The sequence below is a fragment of the Anser brachyrhynchus genome (genome assembly GCF_964034855.1).
Source record: "Anser brachyrhynchus genome assembly, chromosome: 3".
NCBI lineage: Eukaryota > Metazoa > Chordata > Aves > Anseriformes > Anatidae > Anser > Anser brachyrhynchus.
The window spans coordinates 46298224-46312561 of NC_137696.1; the positions used below are offsets into that span (position 1 = coordinate 46298224).

At 51.3% G+C, this 14338-nt stretch overlaps 1 long non-coding RNA gene across 1 annotated transcript; it reads left to right on the forward strand.

The window, feature by feature from the left end:
* The first annotated feature begins 8142 nt into the window (after positions 1–8142).
* On the forward strand, positions 8143–13672 carry LOC308193524. Its single transcript, XR_013949702.1, has 3 exons — positions 8143–12148; positions 12424–12646; positions 13071–13672. It is a non-coding gene; the product is annotated as an uncharacterized lncRNA (long non-coding RNA).
* The last annotated feature ends 666 nt before the right edge of the window (positions 13673–14338 follow it).

Below are 14338 nucleotides of genomic sequence, written 5' to 3' on the forward strand. Positions count from 1 at the left end.
CAATGTCGCAATTTTTACATATTTTTTTTCCCACTCCTTGCACTAAATGCAGGAAACTAAGAGCTTTAAACACCTCTTGTGCCTTATATATATATATATATATATATATATATAAAAGAAAAAAAAAAAGAAAGAAAAAGCTATCGTTGCCTAAGTGCAATGTTTTGTTCTATTTTTTCAACTACTACTTCTGACATTTATTTGTAGATAGGCTGATGCACGGGGCAAGAGGCGGGGCGGGGCGCGGAGCCCCCGGGCGGGAAGGCGCAGCACAAGGGAGGCTTTGACAGCCTTTGTGGTGGCCTCAGGAAACCTGGTCTGTTTTGGAGCTCCCTTTTTAGATGTGCTGTAAACCAGGCCATGGCAACCGCGTGTTTTTATGAAGTAGCACTTAGGAAAAGGGTATAAATACATTTGAGAGTGCTCTCTAGTGGTTTATTATGTCAACAGAGCCCCTGGATCCTTTCCTTCTGTGCCCGGGCCAGACCCGCTCGCCCCGCTGGCGGGGTGGCCGTGCTCAGTGGGATGCTGCTTGGGGACACCCTAGGGGGTGGCTCACCTCTGTGGTGGCACCCGGGCACCAGTGTGGCCACGCTGTGTGGTGGTTGGGTCTGGGTCTCTGAGGGCATGGCTGCTGGTGGCACAGGAAAGCAGCATCTGCTAAGGGAAAATGCCGGACCGTAAAATTCGTGGCACCAGCACTGGCTGAGCTTGTGTGAACGGAGGCGTTCATAGTCCTGACTGTTGCAGCCTCAGCTTCTCCAGAGCAGCAGCCAGCAATTAGGTTGGAAAAGGCTTAGCCCTGAGCATGTTGTATTTCTCCTCCCAAAGCGTTTGCATTTGGGTAGCTCCAGCTGGAGCAATTGAAAAATAATTTTTAAAAAAGCCTTTCCCCAGCGTGGACTTGGCTTGTTCAGGCACCACAATCCAGTTGGGGATAAACTACAACTTCAAGCCTGCACTCCAAGAGATAATGAGACGAGTTAAAAAAAAAAAAAAATCGCTCAAAACATGTTTTTTTTCTTGAACGCGGCAATTAAAACAGAAAGTGCATCTGGGCAACAAATACATAGCTTCATTTTCTGACGCTGGTGAGTACCGCGGGGCGGCACCTCCCATGCGATGGCCGGGCTGGTCCCACGGATGACATGCGGGCCACCAGGACTCCTGAGTCACCCTCCTTCCCTCCTCCTTTGTTCCCAGGAGCGGGACCGCCTTTCCTCTGCGGCCGAGGTCAGGCTGCGCAGCAGATGAATGGAGGCATGTTCACCCGCTGCATCACTGCTCGATGGGGCTGCAGCTCTGAAGTAACTCTTTCACTGCCTTCGGGCAGCTGCCGCAGCACGCCCTGGGCTTGTGGTTCAGACTTGAATTGCTCGCAGCCCCCTAGATGCTCGTGGATGCTCAAGAAGCCTTCCTTCTGGGAAATAAGAAACACAGATGTCTAGCACAGGATATTTGGAGATTTCCTAAGTGCATGTTAGGGTCCGTACTCTCGTCTTGTTTGATTGGCATAGGTGTGCTGGAGCCTGCTGGATGGAGCGATAACCACATGGTTATTTTTACGCACACTTCAACCAAATTTGCTTTTCTTTCTGCTGCTCGAGAGAAATTTTTGTAGAGATTTGTCTAGCAGAGTAAATGCAAAACCTCCAAATGCTGCATCAGGTGGAAGCTCCGTGTACCATGAGCTCACGGAGACGCCAGGAGCGGCTGGCGCAAGCTTCCCGCTGCAGCCCACACCTCTTCCTCCCATTGCTGTTAACTCAGGAAACCCTGCAAGCAGCACCGCTGCCTGTCAGCCCCTGCCACCCCGCAGGCAGCGGGGAGAACCCATCCTGCCCTGCATGGCCCCGGGACCCCCACCTCCCCATGGGACAGAGGGCCGGGGCCAGGCACAGGAGCTCAGCAGCACAGTGGGGCTGCCCTCAGGGAATACGGAGGAGACCCTGGTTTTCCCGGAGACCTCAGCCTCTAAAGGAGGGCAGCTGCTGCTCACTCAGTACGGACTGGAAAAATGCAAAGTATGCGTTTTCTTTTACCCTTTTCCACTACAAAACATTTACTCCCCCCCCCCTCTCCCCCCCGTGCCCTTTTTTTTTTTTTTTTGGCAACCATTTGAAAACAAACAGAAGATGAGTAAACAGAGATGAAAGGGGTTACTGGTTCACCAGGTCGCTCCCCGGCAGCTGGAGACAGGCCCTACCGCTCCCGCATGGCCCCGGGAGCTGCTGGGCAGGGGGCTGCCCCGGCGTGCGGGAGGGAGCTCTCCCCCTGGTAATGGGGTCTGGGGATGCCACCTGCACCAGGGCCATAACAAAGACAACCAGATTTTCCCCTTCTTCCTGTGGCTTTGTTTTTTTGTTGTTGTTGTATGTTTTTTATCTTTCTGAACCAAAGGAGGCCCAAAGATTTTTTGGTTTTGTTTTAATCAAAACAAATAGATTCCCTTCATTTTCTTCCCAGAAAACCAGTTTTTCTCCAACCCTTTTTTATAGGACTGTCATACTCTCCAACTGTCTAGTAGTAAGAAGACTTACAGATATTAGGCAATAACTGTATAATGGAATGAGGCGTTTAATTTCGTCCAGACTATTTACAACTCTTTTTATTTCTGTTGACTTGCTGAACTCAGCTGCTGCTAAGCAGTAGGAACAAATAATTTTCTCTTTTAAGATGCATCATCCCTAGCTAGTAGTTAGCTCAAAACATGAGGCTACTCCATGAAAGACTTTTGTGGGAGCAGAGAAAGGTGCTGCTGAACGTCACCTTTCATTCATGTCAGAAGAATCAGGAAATAAACCAGCTCCTGCACACTGACTCATGTCTTTGCAGATCTGACTTCATGCATTGCAGTGAAGCCAACCCACTGTAAGAACCACTTTTTCCATTGCACTTCTAAGACCTAATTGGACTGTAATAATTAAAGAAACCCACCAACTTTCCTGTGATTTAGTCGTGGTGTTTGAATGGGGCTCGACCGATTTTCCCCATGAGAACACAGTCGGGGCAAAGCCGCCTTCAGAAATTACAGAAGGAAGGAGTGTTTTCTTGCAGAAAGCACTGTGCTGTCTTTGTTAACGCCGGACAACAAAACGCTTCATGCAGGAACTGTGATGGGTTTCTGGTTCCCCGTACCTCGGAAGAAGAGTGCTGAATGGGCCCTGCTGGGGCTTTAACTTGCAGTGCCAGGGACTGTAATTTGTTCAAAATTTCTGCTTAGGCATGTAGGCTGCGTCTTCTGGCTTTCCCATAGGAAACAAACAATGATAAACAGCATGAAGCAATGATGTTTAGCTGTGCCATTAAATGGCTGTTTTGATGATTACTTTCATATTGTGAGAGCCCTTATATATATGTAAGCCCTTCTGAAGCCCTCTGAGGAGACAAACAGCCTGTGTCCATAGCCAAACTGAACACGTTTTACCCCCAAACTGAATACGTTTTGCCCCCTCAGGGAGGGCAGCAGTGGTGGCCCCACTGGTGTTGTGAGGTCCTTGTGAGGAAGAAGGTGCAGGCCGGCAGCCTGGCTGAGTGAGGCTGCCTCTGTGTTACCTGCCCGGCACGGACATTTTGAGCCATGTCAGCAGTGTGTGTTTCTTCATCCCGTGTCAGTAAAGCTTCCTGACAATTAGTGTTTTGGGGTGGATCCCTTCCTTTTCTACAAGAAGTGCCAATTTTGGAGCCGGTTTTGATGGAAAACAGTCCGCTAAGCACTGGAGCAGCACCAATAACGCTGCTTTGTGTAGGCCCTCTGGGCTCCCTGGGGAGCTGAGCCCTTGTTGCATGAGGACGGCATCGCTGTGCTGCAGGCACTTGCTCTGGGAAAGCACCTTCGGAGGTGCCTGCAGGGGAAGGTACTGCCCTAGAGGGTTGGATTTTGGCCACCTTCAGCCTTCTCGCTAGAGGAGCCTCAGGGCTCGTTTGGGCTCCCTCCTGATCAGCTCCATGGCGAGGTTGTGGTGCTGCCCATCTCCTGATGCTGATGGCCAAGGGGGTTCAGCTGGTGGCCCACCAGCTACATCTGGCCTATCAAACGCTAAGCATGTGGCCACTTTTGCTAGAAGGGGGGTTTCTCTTCCTTTACTAAACCTAATTTTATTACAGGTTTTCAGCTAATATAAGAGAGCTTCATGCCCTGAAAGATGAAGCTGTGTTTAATCCATAGGAAAAGGTACCATTGCAGCTCCAGCACAGGCTTCTTGGAGGTGGGAAAGGGAAAGGGAAAAGTGTTTTGCACTCTGTGCTGGGGACATGTCAGTGCCTCGGGCCTTGTGTGGGTACCGGGTGCATTTCATTGCAAAAAGAAATGGCAAAAGGTTTTAAATCTTCACCAGCAACAGGATTCTCCAGCACTGGTGAGCAGCACCAGGGCAAGATGGAGTGTGTTGAAGCCTGATTTCAAAGAGAAGATAAAGGACTTCATGGGGACTGTCTACTTAAGAGGGCTACCCTGGGTGCCAACCCTGCTTCTGCCCGTTGGTGGTGGGAGCTGTAAGCTAGCTGGTCTACATCGCTCATCACTCCTTTGAGCTGAAGTCCAAGCTGGCACCAAGAACAGACTAGAGATGGCAGTCTGAATTTTGATCCCTCTTGCTCAGATGGTATGGGGCATGCTGCTTCAGGTCGACCTCCTCCCATCACTTCTCAGTAACCAAACTTTGGGTTTTATCATGCTACCCGCAACCATATCAATTGGGGTCCAAATTGCTGGGAGCCATTGTACAGAGTCAGAGAGCAGTGGTTTAGGCCAGCTGTGTGCAGGACATACGGTAAGCAATACATGGAAAATAGTGTCATTTGGGTTTCATTGCCTTTTAAAGTGGGCTTAAGGATGGCAAAATAAGGTGTGTTTAACCACCAGGTGAAAAGCAAAGGCCATCTTTTAGGGGCTGAACTGCTGGCTCTCAGTTGGCTTAAAAAACAGCAGCAACACACACACACACACACACAAAAGCATCCTTCTTTGCAATCCCTTCTCCTTATAACCCACCTGAATGGGATGCCATCCTGTCAGCAGCTCTGTCACTGACTTCACTGGTTCCACGGGGGTCCCTGTAGGTAACATTACAGCAGACATGCAGGAAGGATCAGGCCCTACATGCAAGTGATGAGTTACAACACGCAGTTTTGCTCTAATTATTTATAAGAAATCATTTCATTATAAATAGGTTTTTCAGTTAAATGTATTGCTAGCATTACCTTATTACTTATTCATAATTAACTAAATCATAGCAGATTTCTATGTTATTATCATTTCCATACACTATAAATTATTCAGAAGAAATGTTGGTCCTGTCAGGGTACTCGGTACATGCAGATAAGATGAAGGAGCTCCCTAGGCCTGAGCAGAGAGAAGTCTCTCTGTCTCGAACCTTTCCACAAGTGTGTGTTTAGAAGAACTGGGAAAGAGAGGGGCAGGGGGTGACCGATGAATGCAGTGAAATGCTGGCTCCTGCCATCACTGTCGAAGGGCTCCCTGCACCATGCCAACCATCTCCTGGCTGCTTTTCAGAAGAAGAAGAAGGAATTGCAGAGCTTATGGGTGAAGGACTTAAGGCTGCTACTGAGCCACTGGCCTGCCTTTTCCACACTGCATTTCTTAGGACTGGAATTCAAGGGAAGGGTTTTGTTGTCACTGCAAGCTCTGCTGGCCTCCTGAAAAATGAACAAGAAACGCTGCTGGAAAATTCACAAGCAAACTAAATTTAGAAATGTACGTATAAGGGACTATAATGATTTGCTTCAGGTGAATTTACCTGGGAAACACAATTCTTACTCATGAATAACAAAAGAAAAATTTATGTCCCCAAGCAGAATCTCACGAGTATTTTAAGATTTTTCTCATTGGTACTGGCATCTCACTGGCGTATAATAAATAGGAAAGTCTGGGAGAGTTCTTTGAAGCCATTTATTGCTGATGCTGTCTCCTTAGCCACGTCCTAATTGGAAAGAGCTTGGCGAGCCCTGGGCTGCAGGCTGTGTGGGACGGTGCTCCATCACCCTCAAGCATGCCGGGGAGCTGGCGGAGGTGGGAACCAGGGCAAGCGTAATGGGGTCAGACGAGTGGAAGGAGTGACAAATTCAGGAATGGCACAGTTGAGGAAATAGAAAGAATAAGGCTAAGCACCCAGCTGAAACAGGGAGCTTCATTTGAATAACTTGATCCGCTCCCAGAGCGGCTTTCCTGCTGCCGGCATGTCTGCCCTGCACGTCTGCGTTTGCCCCTCGGGAAATGTGAGTGTATCGCCTCCACGGGGAAATCCCTCGGGAGCACGGCTGGCCACCAAGCCACGGCTGTGCTGAGGCGAGGAGCCTTGTGCCCGCTCTTCCTCTTCTCATTTCTTGCTGGGTGCCCTTTTGCACGGGCCCTACTACACTGATTTCAATCTGTTTCCAGCTTTGCTTTGGATAAATGCAATAAATGTTTGAAAATATTTCTCTTAAGGTGGAACAAAGCCCCGTGCTGTGCTGTTCTGCCTGGAAACCCCTGCAGGCTGCTGAGGCGGCAGGCCTGGAGGAAGGGACAGAGCAGGCATGACATGGGGCACTTTCCACCCCTCTGCTCCCGGGACGAGCCTCGAGCCAGCCAGGCCAGCAGCACCAGTCACCTCCTCGCCTTGGAAATCTCCTTATCCACTGGAAATGGCCCTGCTCAGAGAAAGGAGGGCTCAGCAAAGCCCCTGAGTCTGGGGGTGCTCAGTGGGCAGGGCCTCGTGCTGCGCTCCCCTCCCCTCCCGCTGGCCTGGTGCTAGGGGAGGGGAGGAAGGCAGTGGAGGTGATGCGGAGGAAGGAGCAGGTGAGCTGCACCCCCTCGTGCAACCTGTCTGATATAAGGTGGTCACGGTGGCTCTGCCACTGGTGTGGCTGTGGAGTGTGTGCAGCTACATGCCGCGTGTCTGGCATGCAGATGTTTGACTTTCATTTGGCTACAATCACCCAGCAGCGGGTAGGTTTCTTATGTATACGCGTTTTAATAGAGCTATCCTCAGTTATTGCCAACAGAGGGAGGTTTGTTGGATTTAATCCTCCGCAGCAGTCTGTGGGATGCTGGAGACAGATCCGCTCCTGCTATCCCCTGCCTGACGCCGAGCCAGGAGCAGGCTCGCTCCCCTTCCCTGGGCCATAATCACCATTTCTGCCGAGCACGGGCTCCCCGGGAGCCAGCTGCTCCCTGCTCGGCTCCAGCAGGGCACTCAGCAGCTCACGGTGCTCGACCCATCCTCCTTCCCCATGTGGGCCTGGGGCCGTGCCACTGGCTTTGCCGGAGTCGCCGGGGGCTCACAGAGGATCTGGCTCCCGTGAATTTGCTCAGAGTTTCACTCGGTAGCGCAGGAGGAAGCAGGGGGCCTCCTTACAAAAGAGCGGGGTTGGTTTCCTCGGTCTGGCAGACGGTACTGAAACTGTACTGTTCTTCTTCTGGAGAGTTCCCCAGCGGTGCTGGGAGAGTGGCAGGAGGGGAGAGCTGCAACACGATGCCTCTCGCGCTTGCAGCAGCTGGGGCTATCAACACTCCAGCCCCCCCTTCTCGTCATGTCTGAGCCTCGGCCGAGCTCTCTGTTACAGCAACCGCCTGTGGCAGTTTCCAGGAGTCAAGACTCCAGTGAGATTAGGGGAAAAAAAAAAAAAAAAGGAAATTATTAGTTTGAAAATCAGCGGTTTGGACGTGCGGATTTTAGTGTGGAGGAATGTCTCTGCCTGCTGCTGTGCCCAGCATGCCATCCCCTTGCTTACACTGGGGAAAACGCACTCTGCCTCTGGCCTTGCAGTATAGCCCCTACCTGACATAGGATGGGCCACCAGATCTGGTCGAAAACCCTGTGTGTGTGTGCAGTAGTGGTGGCACAAGGAGAGCAGTGGCCAGCTGAGACCGAGGGAGGGAAGGGCTGCCAGGGCAAGCAGCAGTGTGGTGTGGGGTTGGCTTCAGTGCCCTGCAAAACCTCCCTTTGCTTCTTCTCCCACCCCGTCCTGCAATTACAGAGGGCCTGCTGCAGAGGTGTGGGCTCAAGGTGCCCAAAAAGAGGTTCACCAACAGAGCTGGATTTCCTTTCCTTTCCTTCTCCTTCACCACCCTTCTGTGTGAACTAGCAACTGATACTCGTTTCCTTAAAAAAAAAAAAAAAAAAAAAAAAAAAAGGATGGGATAAGTGGGCCTAAAGGTCAACAACCTGTCTGTGTCCGTCCACACCACTGGTAAGAGCAGGAGAGGACGCAGTCCCTGCCCCGGGCCCCAGGGAGCCCTGGCTCCCCTCCGGGCACAGCGTGGCAGGCAGGAGTAAGCAAACAAGCAGAAATTGCCCTGACTTAGCAAGAGGTCATGCAGAAAGATCCATGCTGGCAGACGAGACAGTGTGCTAAAGATAACTGTTTGACAAACTATATTTACTCTCCCTTTCTGGGAGGACTTAGAGGGGATTTGGAGCATTGTACTAATACAAGCCATTCAGTGCCTGTGGTGGAGGAGGTGCCTCCTCCGGGCTCCTTCACGTTTGTGTCTTTACAAGCCGTGAGGGGGGGTACCGATGAAAGTAGCCTTGTCTCCTAATTGTTTTGGGAATGCTCATCAGCCTGCTTGCCCTTCCCGACCAGAACAACCAGGCAGCGATACACTATGAGCAAACGCAGCTGCTGCCTTCCCACCACCATTTTGCTCCTCAGGCAACGTGAGATGTCCCTGCTCCCACTCCCCTTCTCACCTGTGGGGGATTTGACCCATTTCAGGGCTGTTGGAGCCAGGGGAAAGCCTGGTGGCTGTGCTTTCGGGAAATCTCTGTGCTGACCTAAGTAAAGGCAAAGAGGGGGCAGTGCTGAACGTAGGGGGAGGAGTACAGAGACAATCCTCCCCAGCAGGCGCAGTTTTTCAGCTGATGCTCATAAGCTTCCCACTGTACGGGGAAAGAGGCACTTGAGACTTTGAGTATGCAGTAACCATAACGAATACAGAAGTACAGAAACAGCTCTAGGCAGCTAGAAAGAACAATACCGAACAAACAAATTAGCCATCTGTACCATCTCTAGCTCCTAAAAGTAAACACAAACACAGGCCCTGGAAAGAACCTCACTCGTAACACACCACTTAGCTCTGCCAGCCCTGGGGGCAGCAGGGACCAGGGGAGCAGGCTCCTCGCTGCCTCCCTTCAGGTTGGCTCTGGGCTGCTGGAAAACCTTCCTGCAGGCTCTGCAGTAGGGATGGGCCACCGGGGCGCTCCCCCCGCGAGTGACAGTGGCAGTGACACCATGGAAAATCTCGCCCCCGGGAGGGAATGTCCAGCAGTAGCACTGCAGAGACTTCCTTTCCCAAGCCCTAGGCAGTGAGGGTCTTGTGATCCTTCCTCTCGCCTCTCCTTTGGGCGCAGCGGGGTGTTGGGAAGGTTATAAATACAGGCAACTGTTTGCTGTAATCCATCTCTGTCCATGGGGATCAGCAGAGCATCAGGCTCCTCTTTCCTCAGTCCCAATTTATCTCTGATTGACTCGCCCGTCCCATGGCCACCATTCATAATCCTCGGCTCGTTGCCTCGCCTACTGAAGTCTCCTTATATGCCAAACACCCACGGATAGCTGCCTTAAAAACATCATCCTCTCGAGATGGAGAGGTGCCAGGGTGGTGGTGCTAGGGGCAGTGTGGCAGCTGCTTTGGGAGCTTCGTTCCCTTCTGCCCTGCCTGGTGGGAGATTGGTGTCTTACTCCAGAGAAGAGCAGGTGGAAATGGTCAGATCTGCTAACACACTGCACTGTGGGAGCCTGGACTCCTACACAGAGTATGAGGACGTGGGCATTTGATCCTGTAGAGGACCTGTGCTATGTACCTAAGGAAGGGAACCAAGCCCCAGGTGCTGCAAACCAAGGCCATGCTCCCTGAGCTGCCCCAGAGGTACCTCTGTGCAGCACCACGTCCTGCCAGCTGGGAAAGGACACTGGTGGGACATGTCTCTGTGGACACCCCAGCTGTCCTTCAGCATCCCAGCCCGGGCTGCATCATGGGGGCTGCTCACTACCCGACCAGGTTCAACTTTTGGGTCCCCTGGGCTGTCCCTGGCCTCCTGCAATTGGTGCAATGGCTCCACAGTGACTGGTTGTGTGGGAAGTGCTCAGCCAATACCACCACCAGAGGCCATCTGGGGCATGCTTGCAAAGCAGCGTTGCCATCTCATCGCTGTTCCAACCTGTAGGCAGGAACACGTTTGCTGTTAGTGTAGAGATCAGCACTATCTAGGCCTGATTGCATCCTTTTGGGGAAGGGCAGAAGCAGGTGACACCCGAGTTGGGGGCAAGGATTAGGAGAGCAATGCAGACTGCAGGAGAAAACAAACACACCCATGAAAGGGCGGCAGACCAAGCCTAAAATCTGTCACTGTCAGAGAAAGAGCAACAGCAGCATCTGTCTAACAGCACATACTGATAGGGTAGGAGCTCTTTGTTGGAGTGTGACCTTCAAGCCATCGCCAGGAATAGATTTTGGCTCCAATTTCAGCCCTAAGTAAAGCACCTTCTCCTGTCACGGTTTTGAAGCGGAGGTATTTCAGTTTCCCGAAGCAAGCAGAGCTCGCAGGAGGCAGCCGATGTCCCTGGCATGGAGGAGGCTCAGAAAACAGCCGGGCTCTGCACTTTGTGAATGACACGGGGACAAAGGGACTCGATGGGCAGCGTCCCCCATGTGCACTGTCTCGCACCAGCTGGTAATGAGGCCGCGTCTTTTCTTCTAGCCTGTAAGGAGCCATTACATTTTTTCAGTTTGTCCAAAGCACCGAGTATTTCTAACAGTGTAACTCAGCTGTTGTCCCAAGCTCTTGCTGCTGCTTGCCATACAAGAGCTCTACTTCTTTTTGAAGCCCCCAGCCAAGGGGAAGCATAGTTTCTGAACCAAGGAAAGCGGACTCCCATTCAAGTTAGTGGAGGTGCAAGATGGGACCCAGAGGCCAAACAGCCGTCTATTTTGCATGGCAGCTGTTGCTTTCAAGCCATATTAATCAAGCTTCCCTCTTTGACATCCTGCCCCATCTATTTCACAAAGGTGCCTATGAAATATGGTGTCCATGCTGTCCTTGATGGGAAGTGGCAGCTCAGAGATCAGAGGGTGGCATGAGGAGCCAGGAGGCACAAACCCTGTCTCAAATGTGGATCTGCACCCCCAGCAGTCTCCTGCACAGCCCAACCCAGATAAAAAAAATGGGTAGAGTCCCATGCACATGCTGTTTGTCCTCTCACATCCCGTAACTACCTCCAGGAAGAAAATATTTTGCTAAACGTCACCCAAAACGAGAGGTTTCAGTTCACTGGAAAGCCACATCTGATCTGCCTCTGGAGCCTGAGGAGCTGAAGTGAAAATCAAAACAAGCTCCTGAGAGCAGGCAGGGGGAGGGAGGCTGCTGCTTTTACCTCTCGTGCTTAAATCTCTGTGCCTTCAGGAACATTTTCTCTGCTTCTCTGGAATGTCACATCAGCAGTCGCAGAGGGGAATACCAGCCTCTTGCTGCTGGCTGCGTCCCCCAGCTCGCTCCGCTGGGTGAGCTGCGAGGCGCGGGGATATTCCCTGTCACGCAGGTAGGAAGTCTGCCTGGCAGCCTTTCAGAAACAGAGGAGCAGAGAGGGATTTACAAGGACTGCTGAATGTGCAGAGGTCTGGCACCATTAGACGGCTTCTCGCAGGTGAGGACCGCACTGCTGCTCTGTGGACCGGGCACTGCAGATGTTTGCCTCGGCCAGTCAGCCGCAGCACTGCCAGCAGGTTGGAAAGCCGCCAAGACACGGGGGCAAGGCTTTTTATTCACCTTGTGTCACTTGAAACGAGCACGAGGAATGCGGCAGAAATCCACTGTGTCTCATAAAAGCCCAGCAAAGCTGGGGATGGGAAAGTTTCTTCACAGTCCTTGTGAGGAATCTAGGTAAGGGAAGCTGCACCCTCCCTTCCCCAGGAAGCCAGGACCTGAAATTTTCCAGCAGTGGAAGCTGTGGTGGAGGCAGGATGTTGTCCTCTGCATCCCTGTGTCTCCTGCTGTTGTTAGCACATTTAGCAAATTCTGGGATCCGGTTTTCTTCCTAGCAGTAGCATGCCAGCAAGATCCTACATAACCGGAGATGGAAAGAAGAGGCTCTGTGCACACAGCCTGTGACTGGTAGGAGACGCAGTGACATTTGGCATCTGCAAGTAAGTTGACAAAGCTGTTTTCTCCATAGGGTGCCAAGCTGGTGCGGCAAACAGAAAGAAGGGCCTTTGTAGACACCTGGCTTAGGATGAGCATCCTACATATGCACAGTAATGGCTGTGGTATTTTTGATGCATCCGAAAACATCGCGTGGTATTGCTTGATTCATAGTGGGTTGGCAGAGACCAGAGGGAGTGGGGGGGGAGCTTCTTTTTATTTTGTCCTTCTTTTGTTGTTGTTGTTGTTGTTGTTGCTTTCCTTTTATTATTATTATTAGAAACCACAGCAGTTCTCTGCAGTGCTGCAAAAATCCTGGAGCACCTGAAATTGCCTGAGATGCTGCTGCAGAACTCATAATCCTGCTCCCCGTGCCACCAGGAGCCTGCTCACACCGAGCCTCTTCAGAGAACGAAACCCACAGCAATGCACGGTGCCGGCTGCAGCCGCCCTCTGTACCCACAAGCAGCCTTTCTGTACAGGGCAATTACAAAACACACAAGGTTAGTTTTATTACCACATCCAACAGGCATGAAAGATGCCTCACAGGCCTGCCGGATAATTACCGGTAGTTAACACTCTCCCCAGTTCCTGCCCAGCCACGGCACAGGTCTGCAAGCTGGGAGGACAGGAGCTGCCTTGTCAGGACAGGGTGCGCTGGCAGCACGCTGCTCCCGTCCCCAGGGCTGCAACCCCTGGTCCCCACCAGCCACCAGCAAGGGGCCTTGAAAGGGGTGTAGGGACCCTTCCTAGGGTCTGCCAGGTGTCGTGGGGTCAGGGTGGGAGGAGGAACAGGCTGGGTGCCAAGGGCTGCACCTCAGCCACGGAGGCCTGGAGGCAAGCAGCAGGAGGACCAGAGTGGTTGCGCCTCGGTCTGGGTGCTGCAAGGGAGGCACAGCAGCACTGCGAGCGCTCTTTGTTTTACAGATCATGGCAAAGCTCCTGGAAATTAAACTATTCTTCATGCGTAATGAACTGTGCACGCCCCGCACAGCAATAAAGATATCAAAAGTAGTGCTAACAACTAATGTGTGCCATAAATACCAACTCATATTCATAGTATTTTTGCATGGCCGTTACAACTAAAATATAAATGGAGTTTTTATTTTAAACATTTAATATTAATCAAATGGTTATGAAAATACATAACAAACAACTGTGACACGCTCATGGCCTAAATAATAAAAATGAAATGGGTGATGAATTCCTGTGAAAATCTAATTTGCAAAATAAAGAACATTGCATTAATAAGACATAATTATATCATCAAATATTTACCATTATTTTCTGGAATCCGTTTTATTTTTATTTTACATAATAAAACAGTGGGTACACAAAGCAGCAGGCTGGGCCCTGTCCTAACTCTTTCTCTGCCCCCGGGTCTTGCAGGCTGCACATCTGTAACTCAAGTTTTGATGCTCTGCCTCATTGTTTTCCTTTAAAGGAATACCAAATATAAGATATTAAGAATCTTAGTTCTGGCATCTCCTCTCCTTTGTTAATCAGTACATACTAGTACATTTGTTTTAATCCTCTTCTCTGCCACAGATGAGGTGGTTGGCTGGGACAGGCCAGGGATGGACAGCAGTCTCACTTGGACCGGGGAGCGGGCACATGAGCTTCCCAAAATGCGGCCGTGGAAGCAGCCAAGGCTGCCACATCGATGTCCTCCTCCATCCGACTGCCAGGACTGGGCTGTATCCAGCAGAGGGTGACACGGGTTGATGGCTGTGCCCCCACATTCAGCGGGAAAAACCGTGGGGGTGGTTTCTCCCTCAGCTTTTAGAGTGTATGATTGCTGCTGCCGAGCTTGGTGTCATTCTTGTTTCAGGCTGCCCTTGCTTAACTCAGCCAACGTCAAGAGACTCAGTGGGTTCTTGTTTTTTTTTAGGTTAATTTGGAAAACTTCCCTGATTATACATCTGCCAGTGCAATTTACACCTCTGAGGATTGGGTTGATTAGAGAATCAGTGAGAATGATTAATTTTATTCATAGAAGGCAGGGCTATGAGTGCGCTGCAAGCAGAGCCTGCGACTGCGCTGATACTTCCTTGAATTGTTCAGCTGGGTCCCTGGCAAGCCCGAGCCGGAGCTGCACGAACTCGCTCAGCAAACACTTGTGCTAGCCCAAGCTTCAGCAGCCCTGCAGAGCCGAACGAGGCCCGGCCTGTCTGCTGGCTCTGAGCTTGAGGCAC